The sequence below is a fragment of the Manduca sexta genome, chromosome 27, assembly GCF_014839805.1.
Source record: "Manduca sexta isolate Smith_Timp_Sample1 chromosome 27, JHU_Msex_v1.0, whole genome shotgun sequence".
Lineage (NCBI taxonomy): Eukaryota > Metazoa > Arthropoda > Insecta > Lepidoptera > Sphingidae > Manduca > Manduca sexta.
Genome location: NC_051141.1, coordinates 19026818 through 19050284, shown reverse-complemented (window position 1 = coordinate 19050284; position 23467 = coordinate 19026818). Strand labels below are relative to the sequence as shown.

Here is a 23467-nt window from a genome sequence, read left to right as displayed (position 1 = left end):
AACAGTTTCTTCTAATATTTAGCAGTAATTTTTTTTTATTGCACCCAAAAATTATTCCTCATCAACCGCAGGATGCCCATTGTCCACTGCTGAAAATGGACTTCTACAACTGTTTTTAACAAAAGGTGTTAAATATAAACAATAGAGTCGTCACAGCAAAAGTTACTAATTCAGAACATAGGTTCACGTCATGTTGGAATCGCTACTTTAAATTTTCACGCTTTTGATCAGTCAATACAACACTAGAATCTAATTGTGAATTTAGTCAACCTGCCCCTCAAAACTTCGCGCTTTCTACGGAGTTAACGAGGTATGGGGTCACAAATATCACTAGATTTTTGGGCTAGATAATGTGATTTACGTGACAAGCCAATTGTGGCAGCCCGCGTAAGGAAAATGTGAAGGACTTACAATATATGAGTATGTAATTGCGGTTTCTGCAAATCCCCTCGACTCGAGCTAACCAGCAACCACTCGGCAACGGGAACCCGGAACGACCACTGAAATCAGTTTAATGGTTCTAATTAACAGGAGGCAAAAGTGATCGGACATGAGATCGATATCCGGCCGTAAGGATTTCTTGGTGACCAGGCGACTCGACGATGCCTTCGTTTGATAATTGGCAGTCAATTTATATTTATTACACTCCATAATTATTCATCATCTACTCCAGGATGTCTACTGCTGAAAATATAATTCCTTAATCATCTTTAACAAAAGGTGTTACGTTTTCAAAATATCGGGCACAGTAAGAATTATAAATTCAGAAAATTGGTTCACGGCATCTTTGCTACGCAACTTTAAATTTTCACGCTTTTGATCGGTTAATAGAACAGTAGAATCTCATGAATTTACAAATTTTGTGAATTAGGCAACCTGTCCCTCAAAAGCGCTTTCTAGTAAGTTCGCAATGAAAACAAGCAACACTAGATTTTTGGAGTGATTGTATCGTGTGATTTACCTGAGAAGCCAATTGTGGCGGCCTACGTAAGGAAAACGTGAAGGACTTACTATAGGTGCGTATGTAACTGCAGTTTGCGTCTCGCGATGCGTACGAAAAGTTCTGCAAACACACCTCGAGTTTCTTCTGCAACCACTCGGCGATCGAACACGGAACCATTGCTGAAATCATTTTAATTGTTACGATTAATACAAGGCGTAAGTGATCGGTCATGGGATGGCTGGCCGGGCGTAGGGCTGTTTTTGTGGTCTGGTAGCTTCTTGATTCTTGGCAGTCTTGAATTGTTCGACTCAACGACGGCTCATGCGATTAGTCACTACTAGGATACTTCCAGCATGGTGAATATCGTTTATTTTCATTAAAATGGAATATTATGTTATTATTATTGCTTTTCTAAATGGTGGTTTGCTTTATTCCATCGTCAATGATCGATCAATATCGATCAATCGATTAATATTTGTCGGTGCTAGCTCACTCGCGGCTAATCATGCGCACGCGTCCTTGCACTGACGCCAGTGAAGCGGCGGTGATTAGCTGATTCGAATGCATGCGCCTGAGCGTAGTTTGTCGCTTGCTGAAGCATGAAGAGGCCCGGTGTCACGCTATAAGTATCAGCGCACAGCCTGTGGTGTGGTCAAACCATAGGACCGCACCTCGCGCGTTGATTAAACTACGGTATCAACACCTGCTGCCTGAAGATTTCTGCATACGTTGCATGGTCTGCGGGACGGGGGCTACAAGATATAACATACAATACATAGGTTTAAACATGGACGTAACATTTCTTTGTGGTCAATATTCTATTGTGACTACAATGGGTTTAACATCAGGTTCAACGGAACAGTGGAAATGCCACCAAACTGAGGTGAAGTGAACTTCTCTTCGAGGAGCGTCGATCTAGCATCAGCCAGTGATGTAGGTAAGCCGGGATAATTCTGGCAACCACTGACGGATACAAGCTCTTTCGTAGTTCGACATTCAACCTTTTGGACTAGCTCTGAAACATTGCTTTAGCTAAATCTGCACCAATAAGGTAGAATGAATCGATGTCTTACAAAACTGAACGACTTATATATATACGTACCTGACAAAAACTCGCGTTATGCAAATTTTTATTATCTTTCTTACATTTGAGTGAAACTGGTTTCAAGTATAATAATAGTCGGCCATCGTGGACGTGTCCGGCCCCGCCGCGGTCTCAGCATAAAGGAGCGAGCACTCCGGTCGCAGCGCACGACATACGATAACTGATCAAGGTCACAGACTACTTAGAGAAATAACATCCAGGGCCCATACGCCGTCAACGCCCTCTTCGCATACAGACCGGCAAAGTCTTAAGTACCCTAATACTCTAAGTGCCGTATCTATTTTGTGTCGTCTACCATGATACAAAGCTGTACCTCGGCCAATAAAAATAATAAAAAAAATGTACCAAGTATTCGTATTGAGTATATATTAAACAATTATGACAACGAGGAGATTGTTGCTGCCGATTTCCATGCATTTCGCACATACTGTTCTATAGGTATATGATTTTTATTCAGGTTAACCCGCGCGCAATGTCCATGGTGCCATAAATAGCAGTATGAACAGTGTTTTTGTTCCAAATACTCATTGCTCATCGGGGCGCCGTTCATATGTCTATACAAAAATTAACTTCAGTGCACTATTACTTAAGGTACGCAAATTTTTGTGCAAAGAATACTGATAACTATGATTACTTTTATAAATTCCGACTGAATCAATTTATATTTTTGTTATCACTCATGTAATAAGAGACTTTCCAGACAATGTGGATTGATTAGTCCATGTTGGCAGTCTTGCCACTTGCTATCTTCACCTCTTAACATATACCAGGACGCCCATGTGATCAAGCAGCTTATTATTCCACTAGCACTGGATTCTACTATACTTTAGTACTTATTCTTATCTATGCATTCTACACCCTTTAAACTATGCTGAGTGGAGATAATATTTCGACACGTAGTACGAATATCGTTCAATAGATGGTGCCACAGTAAAATTACATCGCGCTAGCGTTTTGTTACCCATTACCGCGCCAGAAGCCATAACCAATATATCTACTTTCTACAATCGTTAACGCTAACATTATGTCCCTATGAAGTATTACGCCGATAGACTTATCGTTAATATAAATCATTCCGATAGATTGTTTTGTTTCTATTAACGCTTATAAAGCTGCGCCAGTTTCCATCGTAATTCTCTAAATCTATAGGCTATTTATGATTTGGCGTAAAGTATTTTTAAGCTCTGTGCATGGTGAGCATTGTGTATTTAAATATGCCGTAGATACATATTCTCCCCTGAGGCAATTCTTGTGTACTTGGTCTCTTCACCTTATGCAAGCCCATGCACAGGTGGACATTTGTCGTGGCTATGTCTCACGGTTGCCATTTCACATTGAGGCCTATAAGGGCTCTCGAACATTACCTATCCTTCTCCGCTCTTCCCATTCTAATAGGTTTCCTTTGTGTTCCCTCACACTTCTTGGCTATCCCAACTTTCCTCCAGATCCCTGCACTCGCTAAGCCAACGGATTCCTTATCCCATTCGCAGGATATCCCCGGAGACCGATACAAAAAAGTCAAAAAGATTGATTTCGTTAAAGTTGTTTAGACAAGGGTCCTCACTTTACAGCTTATTTCGGTAGCTTACGATAGCATTCTGGTTTGATGTAGCTTCCTATTAAGCGAAAGTATTTCTCGGACCTCAGCAGTGTTTCCAAAGAATATAACTCATCAAATCTTCATTAAAATGAAGCAATCGTTAGATGTCTTTATAGATTCTTTTTAGTACTCCCTTACGTCTAAACAGTGTGATTCCTGACAATGATTGCAACGAATGATCATGTACGTTTTATAGCAATAATAGAACCGTCTTAATGAGGTTTGAAGCAATATTTTTAACATATTGATTTTGTTTTTAATATTCTCTTCAATTTATATAATATAGTAAATTTTATGGGAAGGAACTGTTCTCCTAAAATATCAGTTTTTCATAGTTTAGGAAAGAACTGCACAAATTTGTAACCAATTTTGTGTCTAATTAATAAGTTATTATTATTTATAATCAAGTTCTTATCAACATAGCCTATAGGTTACTAAATCAAAATTTTATTTAGCAGTTAACTTTACAACTTTTTTTCCACGTAACAATGCTTACAGTGCAAGATTCGCTTAATAATTTAAATCTTTGCCAGTGTTGCGGGTACTGTAAATACCTATTTGTGTATTTATCAATTGTTTTCTATTTTTTTGTGAATGCATTTTTTTTTTTTGTGAAATAACTGATTTTGAAGTTGTCAAATATATAGGTAGTATCTAACTATTCGCACAAACACGATGTGAATCGACAGCATAAAAGAAACACATTATTCCGCGTCTGTTTTATTTATTATTATTGATTACAATAATTATAATATAATAAGAATATCATGATTATAATTAATTAGTTCCATTAAGCATAGATTAGTTGCATACGGCTTGTAACTAAGTAGGACAGTGACAGGCGTACTACTGAAATTGTAATACACGACGTTAAAACGAGTTATGTAATTACGGCGTCTCATTAACATTAAACTACGCTAACATCAAGAATTTGATTAAATATTAAAAAGCCCACTCTAGCGGGAAATATCTTTCAATTAGTCATTCGTTCCTTAAAACCAGCCCCCAGGACCAGTGGTACGCGCACAATATCCCTGCTGCCCGGGGGGACGTCTTACTACGTTTACAAAATTTTTACATCTTGCAAATTAATTGCATACATTCTCAATAGATTAGAGAGTAAACAAACATATCGGTATACAAGAAGCGAAATACCAGTGAACATGATTATAAAATGAATTAGCGTAGATGATTAAAATAGTAAACAGAATAGGTAAAGTTCGGTTATACATAAAACATGCAAGAGAGGATCAGACATCGCGTGCGTGATTGAGGTGTTGTCGCGTGGTGTTGCTGCAGTGTCGCCCGTGTCGCGACTCTCACCGTCACTCAGACCGGTAACACGCGCTTGTAGTATCACGCATCGGAGACGATGACATCCCTCCATACTGGCTGAGTATCGGCGGCTTGTAGTTGTTGTAGCCGCGTCTACTGCTTCTAGATGGGCAGACTGCTTTCATCCTGCGTTGCATTCCATGGAAAAGTGAAGTCGAATTCTTTGGACGTGCTTGGAGCTGGTGTGATGTCTGCTGGCTGCCGAAATGACATCAAGCTGGCTTCATCTTATCCCCTTCACCTCTGCTATATGCCTGATTTTACTGAGGTCGTTCAGGCTTGTGATTTCTGCTATCCATGGTCAATGTTCTGAAAAATAGAAAAAAGTAATATAAGTAATCACTTTTAGACCTTGTTGATAAGCAGGACTTGGGTATTGAGATATTGTTACATTCCTTTATAGAATTTAAAATAAAAAATTTCAAATAGTATAATAAAAGACCATGGTAATGATGTAATTTGGTGATCAGTGATTACGAGCGCTGTAAATCCACTAACTAGTTAAGGCTACTGCTACTGCAGGACTCAAACAAGACAACAACAACAACAGAACTATAACATATGTATATATTTTGCTTATAAGTCTTATTGGACAGAGGGTATATCATATTAAACAAAGACGCAACGTTTCTTGTTTCAACGTTATTTACAATATTGTCAGATATATACCATCAGGTCTAGTGAATAAAAATTAAATGATAGGGTATCCTATGCTATGATCTGTTAGATTTGATTCAATAATAGGCATAGCAAACACGGGAAGCACGGAAATTCCGTCTCGGTTCTACAGAATCCATGTAGTATACAATTCTAGAGGTTGACTCTGGATCAGTTTCCTGCACACAGCACCGATACTTGCCCTATCGACCCACACAGGAAATCCGTATGTAATACTAGCTAAGTGAGTCACTTCATAAATGACTAGGGTCTGAGGTTAGGATGATTTTTGTTTTGAATAACCATATAGAAGTCGATATCGTTATCAAGCGTAAAACTTACTTTTTGAATTTTTCACTGACGTTTCTTATATTTTCCAGTAAGAAAATTTCTTTATAATTTTAACTCCAGATAAAAAGCCAATTCTTTTCATTCCACAATGATATTAGAAAATTTAATTCCATGACTTTAATATTCCCTTAAAAGTAGTCATTAATACCTAACCTCTTGTCATAAGGCGCGGGCAGAACCGTATTCTCAAATTCCTATCTCTGCATACATTTAGAACAGTTGAGTAAAATATTAGATAGCAGAACTTCGCTAAATACCCGTTTTGGTTGCGAAAGAAACCGATCTTGGTATTAAACCGCTTTTACGAAAAGGATTTGAACCCCGGTCAGGCGGGGGTCATCATTACTAAACATAATGGAAATTAACATGTTAAGTATTATGTTTATAACTAACACAGAATGACTGCGCCAGATTGACGAAGTTACCTCACAATAAAAATAAAAACACTTACCGATGAAACAAGTAGGTAATTATTTCGAAAATCCGAGACCCAAAAACTTACAGACCGTAATACACAAAACAGAAACAGCTAACGGATATTAAAGTATTGCGTTTACACGTCACTGGACTAAGCGCGCGCGGTATACCGTTCCATGGTTATCCGTGGTGCTTCAAACTGGCTTCTCTAGTAGTAATTGTCCCTACACTTGAGGTTAAAATGCCTCCTTTGTTAATTATATTATCTCCCACTTTGCTATGAAGAGAAATGGACAATTAATATTTCCAAATCCCTATGTTTATTTTCGATTAATTGTATTGCGACATAAAGACATATTAGTGTTCCCTGCGACTCGCCGAGCTTCACTGCTCGGTGTCATACAATGCATACCTTTGCTGATCCCGGCTTACAGGAGTTGTAGTTGCGGGTGTGAGTGCACGAAAGTCTTTGCAGGTCTAGTGTTATCACTTTATTGTACCAGTATTAAAAAACGGTCAGTCTTTTATCACTAAATTTGCTCGTAAGTCAGGAGTTACAACAGTTGGAACTGCATGGAAGTTTCTCATGTATTGCGCATAGCACATGCGCTGAATACGCGACGCCATTCTAAAGTTCATCATATTGATCGATTCACAAAAGATGGCGGTATTTATGTATCGCCAAACAGGAATCTAGACAATTTATAAGTGACTAGCTTTTGCTCGCGGCTTCGCCCGCGTGAAGGTGTTTTCCAGGATAAAATTCCACTGTTTGATAAAAGTCTTGCTACATATTTTCCCGGTACTTATAGGTTCAAACTAATTTTATCCCCAATCTATAATTTCAGTTCAATCAGTCGAAAATCTAAGAACATTTATACAAACTTTCATCCCCTATTTAATCCCCTTAAGGGTAGAATTTATCAAAATCCTTTCTTAGGGGATGCCTACGTCATAGTAGCTTTATGCATGTAAAGTCTTAGCCCGATCCGTCCAATGGTTTGGGCTGTTCCTTGATATATCACTGTCAGTCACCTTTGAGTTATATATTATATTAACAACTGAAGTTAGCTAAAATTGAGTTTCTCGAAGCCGACCACTATTTATGTACTATGTATTTTGAGACTATGCAATTTTGTCGCGTTCGCGATTCACTTTCACTTTTGTTGAGTTTCAGAACGCGATATTAGATCCTCCAACACGCACGCGAATTTGAACTTTATGCAGCGGTAATAAATTACAAATTGACTCACCATTTTATTTAGAAAACGTTTGTATGGGAAATAGAAAAATGCTGTTTTGAGGATTTTCCCGGCAATTATTCGAATTTTTCTCACCTTTTAAACCTTCCCTAGACCTCCACGAATAATTCAAGACCAAGCTAAGATAAATCCGTTCAGCCGTTCTCGAGTTTTAGCGAGACTAACGAACAGCAATTCATTTTTATATATATAGATTAAAACACTGTACTGCGCAATGCTGCATGGTGGCAGAAATAGACAAAGGAGTTAACGTGGCGAAAGAAAGCGTATATGTCACATGAACTACAGTTATCATTTACAAGTCGCACGCTAAAGTATATAATGAGCTGTTAAATTAAACCACTATCACCCACACGTACTCATCACTTGCACAAATTTTATTTACTTGACCTATTCACTGAAAGTAGCACTTCTCTAACAATTTTGCTATCCCTACGCTGTAATGGCAATGAGCATTTAAAAAAAAATAAATAAGTTTAATTCCAATTTGATTCAATTTATCACACAAAATAAAAAAAAAACAAATATACTAAATTAAGAAAATAAATAAATCGCTCATAGTTATTCTTGAAACTTACATTTTCTAAACTGATACCAAATAATGTTTGCCGGCCATTGTGGACGCGTCCGGCACGGGACACCTCTCCACAAAGGAACGAGCAAGGCAGCAGTGTGACCAAATATAAACTTATAATTCTACCACGAGCTGTTAAAAAATCTACTAAACTTTTTGGTGAAGTCCTAAAAATTAATTGAATGGTTTACTTATATTCTGTAAGGGTTAATTATAAAGGAGAATGCCCATTTTTGTATGAAAGTTGGGCTACGCTTGCGTCTGTACAAAACCTTCACTAAACTATAGGGAATATATCCTAGTTTTTATAAAAATTTAAAACAATTGGATATTCGATGGGAGTTCGGAGTAATCAGATTTTTATAACGCGGTTATTTTGAGGTTAAGTATGGACTGCAATAATGTACGGTAGAAAGTACTTACGTGCCTAAGTAAGTTCAATATGGCAATATTGTTATTGCAATAAGTAATTATTGGATGTTCTTTTCACCTAGCTTTAATTGCCCTCATAAGAAACTGATAGGTACTAACATATCTGATAAGACGAAACTTCAATAAAACTTCTAAGACAGTATGACGGAATATTAGTTTTTCCACGGAGGATATGTTACCTAACCTTTGGTGTATATATTTTTCTGAATAACGACTTATCCTATTACATGGATTACGTAATCTTTTTTTCCACCTACCATTATCTCACTCCAATCGTCAATACTTGTAGAATAGATTCAGCTTAGCTTTTATGACCGGCTGTATGCCTGACACCAACCGTCTTTGGAGGATTCCGATCCCAGGCAACTCACTTCACAGCCTGATTAGGCTAATAGTTAATCATCATCATCGGGAAAGAACAATAAAACGAGAAATACGATATCCGATGTATATTTTATATAGATGTATATTTTTAATAGAGGTATATATTCTTGGCATCCCAAAATAAAAAAAAGAATTTGATATAGCTGCAGCAGGTTTATATATACTCCTGAAGTGAGTGAATGACTTCTTGCAGCGTTGGCCAGGTCATGTCATGTTGTTGTCTGTGAACCTCTCTATTAGCTGATCTCCAGCAGGCAGCACAAACTCATTCCAGCCTTAAAACCTAAAATATAATGTAGAAGTTGAGTAAACATGTTTCCATTATTATTATTGTTAAACTGTTTTCTTTAACTTTGGCAAGATTTTTCCCACATTGTGGGTATGTTAATAATAATCTACATAACTTACAAACCGGACAGCTCGTCCAAGAAATATACTTATTGCTTTGGCACCGCAAAGGTGCAGTCAATACACCGCCGGGTTATGTCGTCTCGATAAGCTATCCTGGGTCTAGGCTCTAGACGACATTGCGTTGCTAACTAAAAGCCTTCCGTCTCAAAGTTCGAAACACACACTATACACGTTGTTTTTTAAGAGAGGATTTCTCGACTCAACATTAAAATACATAAGAAAAACATTCCGATTTTGAGTAAGATAAAATATTAAAATATTAAAATATAATATATAATGATTTAACATTCAAACAAATCAGAAGTGTCAAAATGTCACTAATTTCAGTTGCCAGTGTAATAATAATCTGTACCCATATTTTTATAATTAAAAAATAAAGTCCAGATATGTTTTAGCTGACTTTAGTATTTCTGTCAATACAAGTACAAGTCGCCATTTGTTTGTTTTTGGAACGATAAATATTTTCTCTTTTTTACCAGCTATTTGGAGTTTGGTCATAATTATTAAGTAAAATGTATTATTTTATAACAATGTATTTGAGATGAATAAATATATTGTTATAAAATAATATACATATATATTACAGATTCAAGTACAAGCACATTTATCGTACTTATTTGCTTTTTTATTACATTTAAAATGGGAATTTGTTATAAATTGGTATCATTTCGCCATATCGGCAGTAAATTATCCGGTGTTTCATTTGCAACAATTAAACAACTTTTTTTTTCATATCTTTTAAACCCCCATTCGCTTACGACTGAAATAAATACAAATGAAGTAATAATTAAAATGATTATTTTTCGTGGATATTTGGTTAAGACGCATGACTGACGCAAAGATAGCCTGGTTTTGGGCATTGTCCTTTAATGAAGTTATCGTATTATTTGTTTATAGTTAAGGGCTGATTATTTTATCATCAAATAAAACTTATTCATAGAAAAAACTCCAATGTCGAGAAATCAATAATGACAGTTGTAATGACAATATTGAGAATCAATTATGTTGTTGTCAATTTTCTTTTTTTTATCGATGGAATATTTTTTTATTCGAGCGATATGAAAGAGACGTATAACTTCTAAATTCGTAGGATTCTTCTTAATCCGGAAACACTGGAGCACGACAACAACCCGCAACCAAGACAAGCAAAGTTCCAAGCGCTGCCAGCGCCCTCTGCGCATGTTTTAAAACACAGTCTCACCAACCCAATTTGACGAACAAATATATTTTTTATTTTATCATATTTTATAATAGTGTAAGCATTTTAAAGATTTGCTAATACGAAATTAAGCGTCCTGGGAATCAAATCCGAATCCTGTCTATTCACACGCTGTATGAGCGCCATCTAACACCTGAAGGACCCAATCAAAGCTTTAAAAGCTTTTACGAACCATCTCACGATGTGACATTATTGAAAAACAATATCCATCGACCAGAATCATACCCATTGCATCACATATGTAATATGAAACGAAAAAAAACCATATCGAAATAGTTCCATTCGTTCGGGATCTACGATGCCACATACATATATATATACTTACAATTTATAAACCCCCCCCCCCCCCCCCCGTTTATGTGGGTGTATGAAAAAAATTGCGTGGTGTGCCAGATATGAGTAAAAACATTACCTTATTGGAGTTTACCGTTGCCCCTTGAAGTGGTGGACCCAAGAGGAGAAAAAGTGCGGGATAATATAAACAACTAAACTTTTTGTATTAATAACGCCTTTATTGCTGAGGCAATGTCTACAGTGCCTTTGCCAGCCAGTTTTTAAATAATAATTAAGCCATAAACTTTATAATAAATCACCTCATTATTTTATAACTAAAATTATCCAATATTATATTAATGCACTAGCAACCTGACTCAATGACTTCAGCTGTTCCGATACTTTTAATGGATCCCAATTGGTATCTTTTATATGCATTACAATTCATAACAAATCCTATGCTTGTAAGTCTAGATACGCTATATACTACATGGTGGAACGATTGTTCGATTACGATTGTATATTATAATATATTTTTATCGTCAGTCGTCCCGCTGTCTGATCCTCACAGAGTTAAGGTGGCAGTCCGTACTTAGCGACAGCGACCAAGCAACTATGGTCCTCTATTAGTAGAACGCTAGCATACGAAACTAGTCCACCAAATTTTGCTTCATTAACTTCACAATACAGTGTTGTAATAGCTAGATGTTTGTGTTTCAAGTTTTATGTAGGATTTTATAATAACGAATATAAAAAACGATTGTTCATATTTTTACTTACTTCATCATCCCTACAAAACGACGATATCTTTTATTTCCTTATTTTTTTACCGATGATGATGTCTCATACCAGAAAAAGATCACCATCGACAATTTTTTTTACCCATGTCTGACAGCACGGCGGTACAGTTTCCAAGTTTCGATACGACCGCGCCTGGCCGTGTTCACCCATCGCGAATGAGGCGCTGAAGTCCGTCAGAGCATCACATCACACAAAGCAGTAAGTCGCAATCGCCAACCGTGGTCGTTAATAACTGAATGCTACCTTTAGAATGAACAGGGCCCATCTGCGCGCGCATTGTGAGGTAACGATCGATCGGTTCATCGGTGCGCGCCTTCAGTAGCGTCCCTCACTTCGCTGTGTCGCCTGGCACGCAAGTCGCGGATCCTTTAGTTTCATCAGAGACAATATTTGTGTGAGATAGTCACGCAGTACAGGCCACGGATAGTTTCATAAATTATACAAGATGGCCGAGGACAAGAAAACTAATAAGAGGAATATAAAACAGAGTAGGAACTTGCTATTATTGAAATTATTGACTTCGGAGTATTATGTTTAATAACTGCTTGTTATGTCTCATTGCAGTGGAGGATAAACATCGTGACGTCTTGGAGTTGGTGACTCAAGTCCCTGGAAATTTTGAGGGTATGTATAGCCTTCGAAACCGCAATCTGCTGATATACATTAAGGCCTGAATTCTCTCGCCCACGAGCGGCGAGACTTAAATGTATATGACTTGTATTATGTAATATAAATATACTACGTGACTTTAAAATGTAAGCCTGGTGATATTTATTTGTTAAGGAACTATTAAGTAATGTTTAACCAGTATGTATATTCATTCGATTGTAATATTATAAGGAAAATATTATAAAGTTGTATCAACATTTTCGAAAAATATTTCGTACACTTAAATATTACTTTATCAACATCCCGAAAGCATTGGTAAAACAAATTTTTTTTATGCCATTGTATATACCCAATTCCTCGTTCCTAAATATATAATGGCGACCTTCCTGAACGTACCCGGTTGCACTTGTAATGGCGTTTTTATAACTCATTCCCTCTTATTATTGTTCCCCACCCAAACAAAACCTCTTTTGTATTGTGATAATTCGATGTGTTTTATTACATACTAAATAATACCAGCCGTGTTTTATAAAGGTATCGGTAAGTAAAGTTAAACGTAAAGGTGAAGGTAACGGTAATGGTAAAGGTAATGGTAATGGTAATGATAATGGTAATCGTAACTGTAATGGTAATGGTAATGGTAATCGTAACTGTAATGGTAATGGTAATGGTAATCGTAACTGTAATGGTAATGGTAATCGTAACTGTAATGGTAAAGGTAATGGTAATGGCAATGGCAATGGTAATGATAATGGTAACCGTAACTGTAATGGTAATGGTAAACGTAACTGTAATGGTAATGGTAATGGTAATGATGGTAATGGTAATGATGGTAATGGTAATTATTAAGCTGTGTTTGCATGTACGTGGTATTTATGTATGTTGGTGCCGGTAATGTTAATGTAATCAGTACGACTCTATTGAGTCGGAGGTCAAGGTAATGTTATGAAGGAATATAATATTATGTAAATAGTACAAAAGTTATGGAATCGGTAATGTAAATTTAACTATGGTAATACTATTGTAATGAGACAGAGGTAAAGGTAATGATGTAGAAAGATGTATATAAGTCGTGATTAATAATATAATTATAATTTAAGTGTTGGTCTATGATGACTGTTTGAATTTGAGGTAAAGGTGATATTGTTCAAATGTAAGGTATTATCACTATATTGAAACAGAGGTAAAGGTAGTGTTACTAAGGTGTGTGTGACAATTAGTCTTTTGGGTATGGATAATACAAAAATGGTTTTCGGTAATATAAAAATGAATAAGGTCATACAACTGTTTTCATTTGGTTCTATAGGTAACGTTATTAAAATGTGTGTAACCTAAACGGAGCCAGAAGGGGTAGCTAATCTTCCTTTTTAGATCGTTATATCCCCTCCTCCCACAACACCAATCCGACCACCCCTTCTTCTTGGCCAAAATCTGCGTGCGTCTATATATAAGTGCTTTTTCATGTTATGTTGTCAGTAAAACAAAAATAGGTTAGTTTCTTACATCAGTGTGGGATTGAAGGTAAAGGTGATTATATATAGGTATAATTTATTGGTAATTGGTGTATTATAGTCATACTAATATTATAAACACCCAACAACAAACACCCAACAACAACAACCTACCTTTCAATCATCTGCGGAAGACCTGTGGGTAACACTATCACTTCGCGAACCATCTAGTGGGAAGCTCATTAAATTGCATATCTGTGTCCTATACCTATGTCAACAACATCAAGGCTATTCTTTCACAACTCAACTGGCCAACTTTATAACAAAACTTAACAGTGTAATGCTGGAACACAATCTAGATAAGTTTTTATTGGTGGGTGATTTTAATCTGAGTGGCATAGAATGGATATTATATAATGATACTTTAACACCCACTAATTTTCATACTGTAGAAGAAACTATGCTTGTTGACGAGATGCACTTATTGGATTTTAAGCAGTTTAATATGGTTCGCAATAGGTTTGGTAAAATTCTGGATTTGGTCTTCTCCACTGATATGGTCACGGTCAGTATGTGTCTTGATGCTCTTGTTCCTATTGACCCCTATCACCCCGCTCTTACTATAAATACTAATTTTATCGAGCTGCCACCGCTCAAACAGGCATCGTGTAAAAGGTTTTGTATGACAAAGGTGACTATGAGTCAATTAATAAGCAAATATCTGATATTGATTGGGAAAATGCGTTTGCTCCTAAATCTATTGATGAAGCTGCCACTTTCTTCTATGACAAACTATTTGACTTGCAAAATAATTTTATACCAATCAAAAAACTAACTAATTATTCGTATCCGCCTTGGTATAGCATACCTCTTATAAAATTAATTAAAGAAAAATCTAAGTTTCTACGCAAGTTTAAACGCTATGGCCGGCTTTCGGATGAGTTAACCTTTAAACTTCTACAAGAAAGAGTACTAAATCTAGAAAAAACATGCTATAATAACTACATTATTTCTACGGATTGATTCATCGAAAATGATCCCAAACTCTTTTGGTCTTATGTAAAAATCGTTCTAGAACCCACTCTGTTCCTGGCAGCTTGAAATACGGAAACCTTACTGTAAATTCTGGGGAGACAATTTGTAATGCCTTTTCTTCTTTTTTCTACTCATCCTTTAACCGTGATTATGTCTCTAATAATTATTGTACAACTTCTTATCCCAATACAATTTCTGATATTTCTGCAATAGAATTAAATATTAACATAATTGAAAAATATCTATCTACTCTGGATCCCTCTAAATCTGCGGGGCCTGATTTAGTTTCACCCAAAATTCTAATAAAATGTGCCAAAACGATCGCTATACCCATTTCCTTATTATTCAAAAATCTCTCACTTGTTGCGTTGTTCCTCAGATTTGGAAGTCTGCTTATATTACACCTGTCCACAAAAAGGGTTCAAAAACGGATGTACTTAATTATAGACCTATATCCAAACTATGCGTGGTGGCGAAGGTATTTGAGCGTATTGTTTATGATCAAGTTTACTCGGCCTTAAGGAACTTTTTCAGCCCCACACAACATGGTTTCCTGCAGGGGAGATCCACAGTCACCAACCTAATCCTTTTAAACGATTTCCTAACTGACTCCATGGACAATGGTCAGATGGTAGATGTTCTATATACCGATTACAGTAAGGCGTTTGACCGGATAAATCATAATATTTTGTTAGACAAGCTCTTCAATGCAGGTATTAGAGGTGATCTCTTAAGATGGTTCTCGTCATACATCAGCAACAGATCCCAAGCTGTAGTGTTGAATAATTATTCATCTTCTTGGGTTTCGATTCCTAGTGGCGTTCCCCAGGGATCTTTATTGGGCCCTCTATTGTTTACCATTTACATAAACGACATAGATTCCTGTTTTCAAACATCTCATCTCCTTTGCTTCGCATATGATATGAAGATTTTCGCTAGAATAGATTCGAAGGCTGACATGGATCTTCTTCAGGCTGACTTGTCACGTTTAAGCGATTATTGTAAAATCAACATGCTTGACTTAAATCCGCAAAAATGTTCTATCGTTTCATTTACCCGCAAACAAAGCAATCTTTTTACCACATATAAACTCAGTCATCAACTGCTACCTAGGTGTAATGTAGTACGGGATTTAGGGGTATTCCATGACTCAAAACTTATATTTGTTGAACATATAAATAAAATTGTAGCCAAAGCTTCCAAAGCACTTGGCTTCATTATGCGGTGTTCCACCAGCTTTACAAAAGCTAAAACCTTAAAGATTTTGTACTGTACATTTGTTCGGAGTCATCTCGAATATGCTTCACAGATTTGGAATCCTTGCTATGGAAAATACATCGATCAAATTGAAAGTATACAAAAAAGATTCATAAAATACCTATGCTATAAATTAAAATTACCTTACCATTCTGAAAATTACTTGAGTATGTGTAAAAAGTTTCATATTCTACCACTAGTTAACCGCCGTAGAATTGCAGATGCCACATTTTTAATAAAAATATTACGCAATAAAATTAATTGTTCTGATCTTTTACACAAACTGAAATTTAATGTGCCTACGAAGAGTATTAGATATAATCCCTCGTTGTGTGCCCCGAGTGCATCTTCTAATTATAGACTAAATTCTTACATGGTGCGATCGATTAGAGATTTTAACGACATTTGTAAGGATTACTCACTGGATCCTTATTGTGTAAGTGTGTCGCAGATCAGAAAGCAACTTAGTCAATGTTTTTTCCAAACTTGATTTAATTTATTTTATTTAAGTAACATTTTTCTTCTGTTATTGTGTACTTGATGTTAGTGTAAAGTGCTCTAAAAAACTCTGTTACTAAACAAAAAACTAACCGTGATGACCTGCTAATTACTATCTAAACTGTAATCTACTACTTTTTGTATTTATACCATTGGTTGTCCTTGTAATTAAATAAATAAATAAATAAATAAATAAATAAATAAATACGAAAGTTTGTGAGTATCAATGAATGTATGTTTGTTCCTCTTTCACGAAAAAACTACTCAACGGATTTGAATGAAACTTTACAGTAATATTGGTTATACATCAGAATAACACATAGGCTACATTTTTTATATAATTTGGTCATAATATAATGATACACATCGAGTAAGCCGGAAAACAAATTATCCCGGAAAACTCCTTCAAGCGAGCAGGCCCGAGCAAAACCTAGTATATTATCTATGTGGCGATAGTCTAGTCGAGAGTGGAACGGACTGCCGAGATGAATATCCTAAGGTTCGAAACGAAAGGAGAGTTACTATTACGGCAGATGCAGTAATAAAATGTTTCATATTCATAATAAAATATACAATAAAATAAAGACCAAAGACTGGGCTGTACTACAAAGCTGTGAAAACCAGTCGATGGACCAGGAACACATACAGGCGAGAGAGCTACAAATAAAGTCGCAGCGAGACTCGTAAAATATTCCGAGAGTAGAACGAGACAGGAGTATACATAATATGTTTGTGTAATGAAAAGTGACCACAGTAAGTATAGGGCGACTGCAATACGTCGTGCAAAAACGGACACCTATTGGTTAACTAATAATTAATCCATATTTTCGAGCTCGCACGACGAAATGTTCGTAAACTTCGAAATCTTAGCGAAAACCAGAATTGTGGGGGATGTCCTGGTATGTTAAAAATAAGTGGCACTGACATCAGCTGATGATAAAGCTCGTTTTATGTTTTTATTAAACGAATAATAAAGACATCACTAGACACAAATTGCTGACCTTTTTTAATATACAACGCATCGTATGTCGCTATCTCGTTCTTGTACGCAAATTGCAAAACATAAGAGTGAGACGGTCTGCAACATCTCCTCACGTTGTTTCTAATACTAGCGATACGATAACGAAGGAAATATGACGACACTATGTATGTTTTCCCCACACTCATGGCGTAGACTCGATTTATGACAAATATTATTCTAAACAGCTAACTTTTATTTAACTGTATCAGTAATTGCTGGTATATTACTATTTGTCCTTTAATACACAACGCTGCGTGTACAGCTGTTTCGCTCTTGAAAACCGTACGGATTTGATATCTCTTCACTATCCATGCGTTCCTGGTACTTTGGAACGTTGCCACATTCTTTTATTTCCTATACCTCAGACACTCTTTCTCTGTTTAAATTTGGGAGGGATTTCTTTACCATTAGGATTTCATCATTAAATATTTTATAGGCGCTCGATAAATTATGTAAAAAAATACTTGAAGCCCGTACATCTCTGTAAACTTTTGCTGGGTAGTTGCTACCAGTACCTATAAAGGTAATGTTAAATATTTTTTTGGTTTTTAGTGGTTTTTGAAGGCGGTATAATTTTTTGTTAAACAGTTTTTATATTATTTCGAATTTAATTGTTAGCTTTGGTTTATATATTTGTTTTATAATGATAGAAACTACAACGGAAACCAGTTCGGCTTTTGAATGACATTTACATCCATACTAAAAGCCTATGGCACACGACTACTGCTCATTTCAATTTCACAACATCCTAGGAATCATCACCAATTTTGGACTTTAGTCTAACAACATCTAGGTAAAATAAAACACGGACTCCGCGTCTGTTTTATTTATTATTATCGATTACAATGATTATAATATAATAATAACATCATGATTATAATTAATTAGTTCCATTAAGTATAGATTAGTTGCATACGGCTTGTAACTAAGTAGGACAGTGACAGGCGTACTACTGAAATAGTAACACACGACATTAAAATTAGTTATGTAATTACGGCGTCTCATTAACATTAAACTACACTAACACCAAGCATTTGATTAAATATTAAAAAGCCCGCTCTAGCGGGAAATATCATTCACTTAGTCATTCGTTCCTTACAGCCAGCCCCCAGGACCTGTGGTACCCGCACAATATTCCCTGCTGTCCGGGGGGATGCTTCACTATCTTTACAAAATGTTTACATATTACAAATTAATTGTATATATTCATAGAAACTTAGAACAGAGTAAACAAATATATATCGAGATATAAATAGCGATATACCAGTGAACATGATTATAAAATTAGTAATCGTAGATAACTAAAACAGTGTCAAACTAAATAAGTAAGTAAATAGTTTGATTAAACATAAAACATGCAACAGTAGATCAGACATCGCGTGCGTGAGTTTCGTGTTGTCGCGTGGTGTTGCTGCAGTGTCGCCGGTGACGCGACTCTCATCGTCGCTCAGAGCGGTAGCACGCGCTTGTAGTCCTCACGCATCAAAGATGACATCCCTCCATCCTAGCCGAGTATCACGGCGGCTTGTAGTAGTTGTTGATGCTACGCCTACTGCTTCTGGGCGGGCAGACTGCTTTCATCTTGCGCTACGTTCCATGGATCAGCGAAGAATGTCAGACTCATCGGGTCTGCTCGGAGCTGACGGGATGTCTTCGGGCTGCCAAGGGTGCATTACGCTGGTTTTATTGCGCCCAACCTCTGCTGACTGCTTGAATAGTTTTATTAACGTTGTTAGGGTTGTGTTCTGCTCCCATGGTTACTCTGAAAAATTAAGGATTACGATATTAGTATTTTATTAATCTTGTTTATAACTAGAGATAATTGTACACACGCCTTTTAACCCCTAAGCGGTGGACAGAGGCGCAACTAGTGCCTCCATTTTCCGCTGTATTCCGTCCAATGAAGCGATAAGAGGCAAGCATATCGCCATAAAGGGCACGAATTCCAAATTCGGGACTGATATTGGGTAGAAAAACCTAACATCACTTTGCCCGACCCGGACATTAAACCCGAACCTCAGCACTGCAGTCGAACCGTAATACAACTGCAACCATTGTTGCCTGTATAAATATATATATCTGCCTGTAGAATGCCTCTGTGGCATTCCACAGAGGCATTCTACAGGCAGATATATGTACATATTTATAACTTAATATAGCAAACCAGCTAGCCACCGAATGTATGATGATTAGTTGTGATGACCCCGGTAAACACTTGCTGTCTGATGAACCCTGAATACGGTACAAGGTCTTTTGGAAGGAAGGCACAGGATTTATGTATCCGGCTGGTCACGGAGCTGCTCAGACGTGGGCGCAATGTTGGTTGCCATTTTGTGTTGACCACAATGTGCTTAGCACTCGAACATCAGGTTCAAAAAAATAAATATGGAAACTTCACCAAATTAGCCTCTACGAAAAGTGCCGCTATGACATCAACCAGTGATACAGACCAGCTGGCATAACTCTGGCGACCACCATACCAAGGACAAACGGCGTCAAACTTCACGGAAAAAAATGAGGATGCGCTCTTGTGCACAACAACGCTTTGTTGGGCTCTGAGGTAGCCTATGTGCTATTCAAGGACATGGCCTATCATTGCGCTAAATATCTTTATTCACTTAACAGTCTCAGGGTTACGCAGAAGTCCTAACACCCATCCAAACGATTGCGGAGCCTCCCACTGCGCCATTTATGATGCAATCTTGCACATGCGCAGAATGACTGGGCGTAATAATAAATTCACACAATATGGCGGTACCACCATATCGTCAAAGGGGTCGGAAGAGAATATTTTATACTGACTATTTAAATAACTAAATACAGTAATGCACTGCTACTTGGCAGCAGACACCGACCGGACGGTGATAACTTCGCCGATGAATACCTCTATATTACTCCTTACGATGTAATGTAGTTAGGGCGGAGAAGGGGGTAGGAGAGTGTGTTGTCGCCAGGGCCGCACTTTTAGGGAATCAGGATAATGCGTAAAATAAAAAAGAAATATTGTCGCTTGTAACAGTGCGGGGGGACGCGTGTCTTATTTTTATTTTGTTGAAATGGCCCCTATTTGTTCTCGCCCGATGCAGGGTGGCAAACATTTAGTCTGCCCTGGGCGAAAACAGCCTACACTCCACCACTGCTTCCTCACCTCGTAAATAACTAGAACACATGCAGTATTGCACGTCATGCATCTCACAAGTTTACCGAGAGCTTTATAATTCACTCTAGACTGTCGACACGCGTATGTTTGCGAATTCTTACACAAATTTTATTTTCCGACCTGTGTATTAAATCATTTTCTTGTCTAATTATTTATTATCTTCGCTGTTCCTACACCAACAAGATAATGAAACGCGATTTTAGCAAACTGATTCACATTTCACACCCAACATAAAAACTCACTTAGTTCTACGTAATTAAGAACATATTAAATAAATCGCCCTTCGTTATTATTTTCTAAACTTACATTTGAGTGAAACTGGTTTCAAGAATAATGATGGTCGGCCATCGTGGACGTGTCCGGCCCCGCCGCAGTCTCAGCACAAAGGAGCGAGCACCCCGGCCGCAGCGCGCGACGCGTGAATATTGATCGAGGTCATAGACTATCGAGGAGAACTCACATCCAGCGCCCTCTAAAGCACTGTTAAAGCAGCCCATTCACCACACAGCGCGCTGGTACCGCGCCGGCCTGAGAAGTTGCTCCATCCATGGTTTTGTATAGGAATTCGCCATGCACATATTTTTACACATGACAAATCTGTTCCAAGACGTAGCAGATAATGCTTTGTGCGAAAAATAGCATTAACTCGTATAATAAAAAAAAAATGAGATTCTTTGCAAGTGCTAAGAACTTCAGCTCCAGGTTGGAAGTGTTCAATCTGTGTAATAGCGAGGAAACCCGCTCCAGGATGCGACAGCGACTCGCGATGGTGAAATAGGTGCACACCTCTCGACACCCTTAAGCCACCCACACCAATGCTACGACCTTGGCTTACGCCACTTTTGCGATGCCCATCTAGTGAGGGGCAAGTCACCATCTGCCTAGAATACGAAAGATTGAGACATATACTTGGCAGGCGCCCCGTTGTCTCAATCAATAGCCCAGCAACCAGTCCAACTGGATCCCACCCATAGACCCAGTAAAATTCCCCGCTTTTATGAAATAGTCCTGCACCTTACAAGCGCTGTCTTTGGCTGTATTTCTCCATGAGTACAGACAGAGAGAGTTCTTGCAAGGTGTATATACTGTGATCAAAGATCGTCTTTATGCCGTGATTTCACGCAGAAATTATTTATACTTGAATAAATCCCATTTGTATTGTTACGCATACAATAATAAACAAGTCGTTGAAACATGAAGATCCATTAGTACATGTCGCCAGTTTAGCCGCGCTACGCCTCTAGCCGTCCACCAGATTGCAGGACGTATTCCACGCAGCACTAGATTCTACACCTCGTAGACAAGAGCTCGGTGTGGAGATAGTATTTAGACATGTAGTGAAAATAATGTTCAATAGATGGCGCCACAGTAGAATTACATCGCGCTAGCGTTTTGTTACGAGTCAGATATAGGGTCCAAGACAATTTCCATCAGTAGTACAGAGGATTTCGTCGACGGGCCCATATAATTTTTGGAGGTACTCTGTGCACGCTGTGCATTAGAGTGCGCCGTAAACTGTTAAAATATATTGTAGTACTAAATACGATTAGTCTGAAAATCTCATCGAAGATGTTTAGACAAGAATCTATCACATTAAATTATGGGGGCCTATCGGGATAACAGGCACATATTCCTGACTCCAGGTTGATGGTGAGCAGCAAATGCAATATCACTGTTGACGATGAGCCAGTACTCAACCAGTTTAAATTAAAATGGGCGTTATAAGAAAAAATTTCATTCACATACGACGAAAAACTCTCAAGTGACATGTACAAAAAAACATTACATCGAAGGATCGGAATTCAAATAATTAAAACAAAAACTATATTTCATTAAAAAGTATTTGCGTCGCCAACAATCACATTTTCTGACTTGGGATTCGAACCCGGAATCTAAGAACCGTGTCGTGTTGCATACTCTATACGACTGCGCTACCAAGGCAATCACTCTTAATTTGCTCTTTTTTTAAACTCAAGTTCAAATTACTATAGCCTGACCAGGATAATAAAAAATCGGCTTTGGTGACGCCATTTTTGTTTTTTTTGTAATTAATGATTCTGGCCTGTCTAATCGTAGATAATGATAGCTTTCTTCTGAATGCTCAGCAACTGGAGATTTCTGTGCAGATCGGACCACCAACAGCTAAACGTCTATAAAACAATTGTAAAATGTAGGTAGATACTGTAACTTTAACTCTTCGGATGACTACCACCTCAGTACTCCCCGTGACCACGAAGACTGCAAATGGATCCGAATATTTTTTTGTTATATTCATCATATTCATGAATAATTTTCATCTAACCAATGATCAATAAAATGTCCCATATATTAAGTTATCTGTGTGTGCGATAATGTGAGGTTTTTGACATGTAAGTGCTAGGTGCTGCATCTACAACTATTTATAAAAATATTGGTTTAGCGTATATTATATTTGCATAAACACGTCAAGTCAATTAATGTCGTCATAAAATAAAACACGAATTCCGCGTCTGTTTTATTTATTATTATTGATTACAATGATTATAATGTAATAATAACATCATGATTATAATTAATTAGTTCCATTAAGTATAGATTAGTTGCATACGGCTTGTAACTACATAGGACAGTGACAGGCGTACTACTGAAATAGTAATAAAATAGTAATACACGACGTTAAAACGAGTTATGTA

General features: G+C 37.2%; 3 long non-coding RNA genes and 1 pseudogene across 3 annotated transcripts; 2 read left to right on the top strand and 2 right to left on the bottom strand.

Moving 5' to 3' along the window:
• Positions 1-4355: 4355 nt before the first annotated feature.
• LOC115440562 lies at positions 4356-8327 on the bottom strand. Its single transcript, XR_003938364.1, has 2 exons — positions 8249-8327; positions 4356-5292 (listed from the first exon to the last, which is right to left on the bottom strand). It is a non-coding gene; the product is annotated as an uncharacterized LOC115440562 (long non-coding RNA).
• Positions 8328-12096: 3769 nt separating this feature from the next.
• Positions 12097-12785, top strand: LOC115440561. Its single transcript, XR_003938363.1, has 2 exons — positions 12097-12252; positions 12329-12785. It is a non-coding gene; the product is annotated as an uncharacterized LOC115440561 (long non-coding RNA).
• Positions 12786-13981: 1196 nt separating this feature from the next.
• On the top strand, positions 13982-14847 carry LOC119190905 (annotated as a pseudogene).
• A 3761-nt stretch (positions 14848-18608) lies between these two features.
• LOC115440564 lies at positions 18609-21176 on the bottom strand. Its single transcript, XR_003938367.1, has 2 exons — positions 21102-21176; positions 18609-19397 (listed from the first exon to the last, which is right to left on the bottom strand). It is a non-coding gene; the product is annotated as an uncharacterized LOC115440564 (long non-coding RNA).
• Between the last annotated feature and the right edge of the window lie 2291 nt (positions 21177-23467).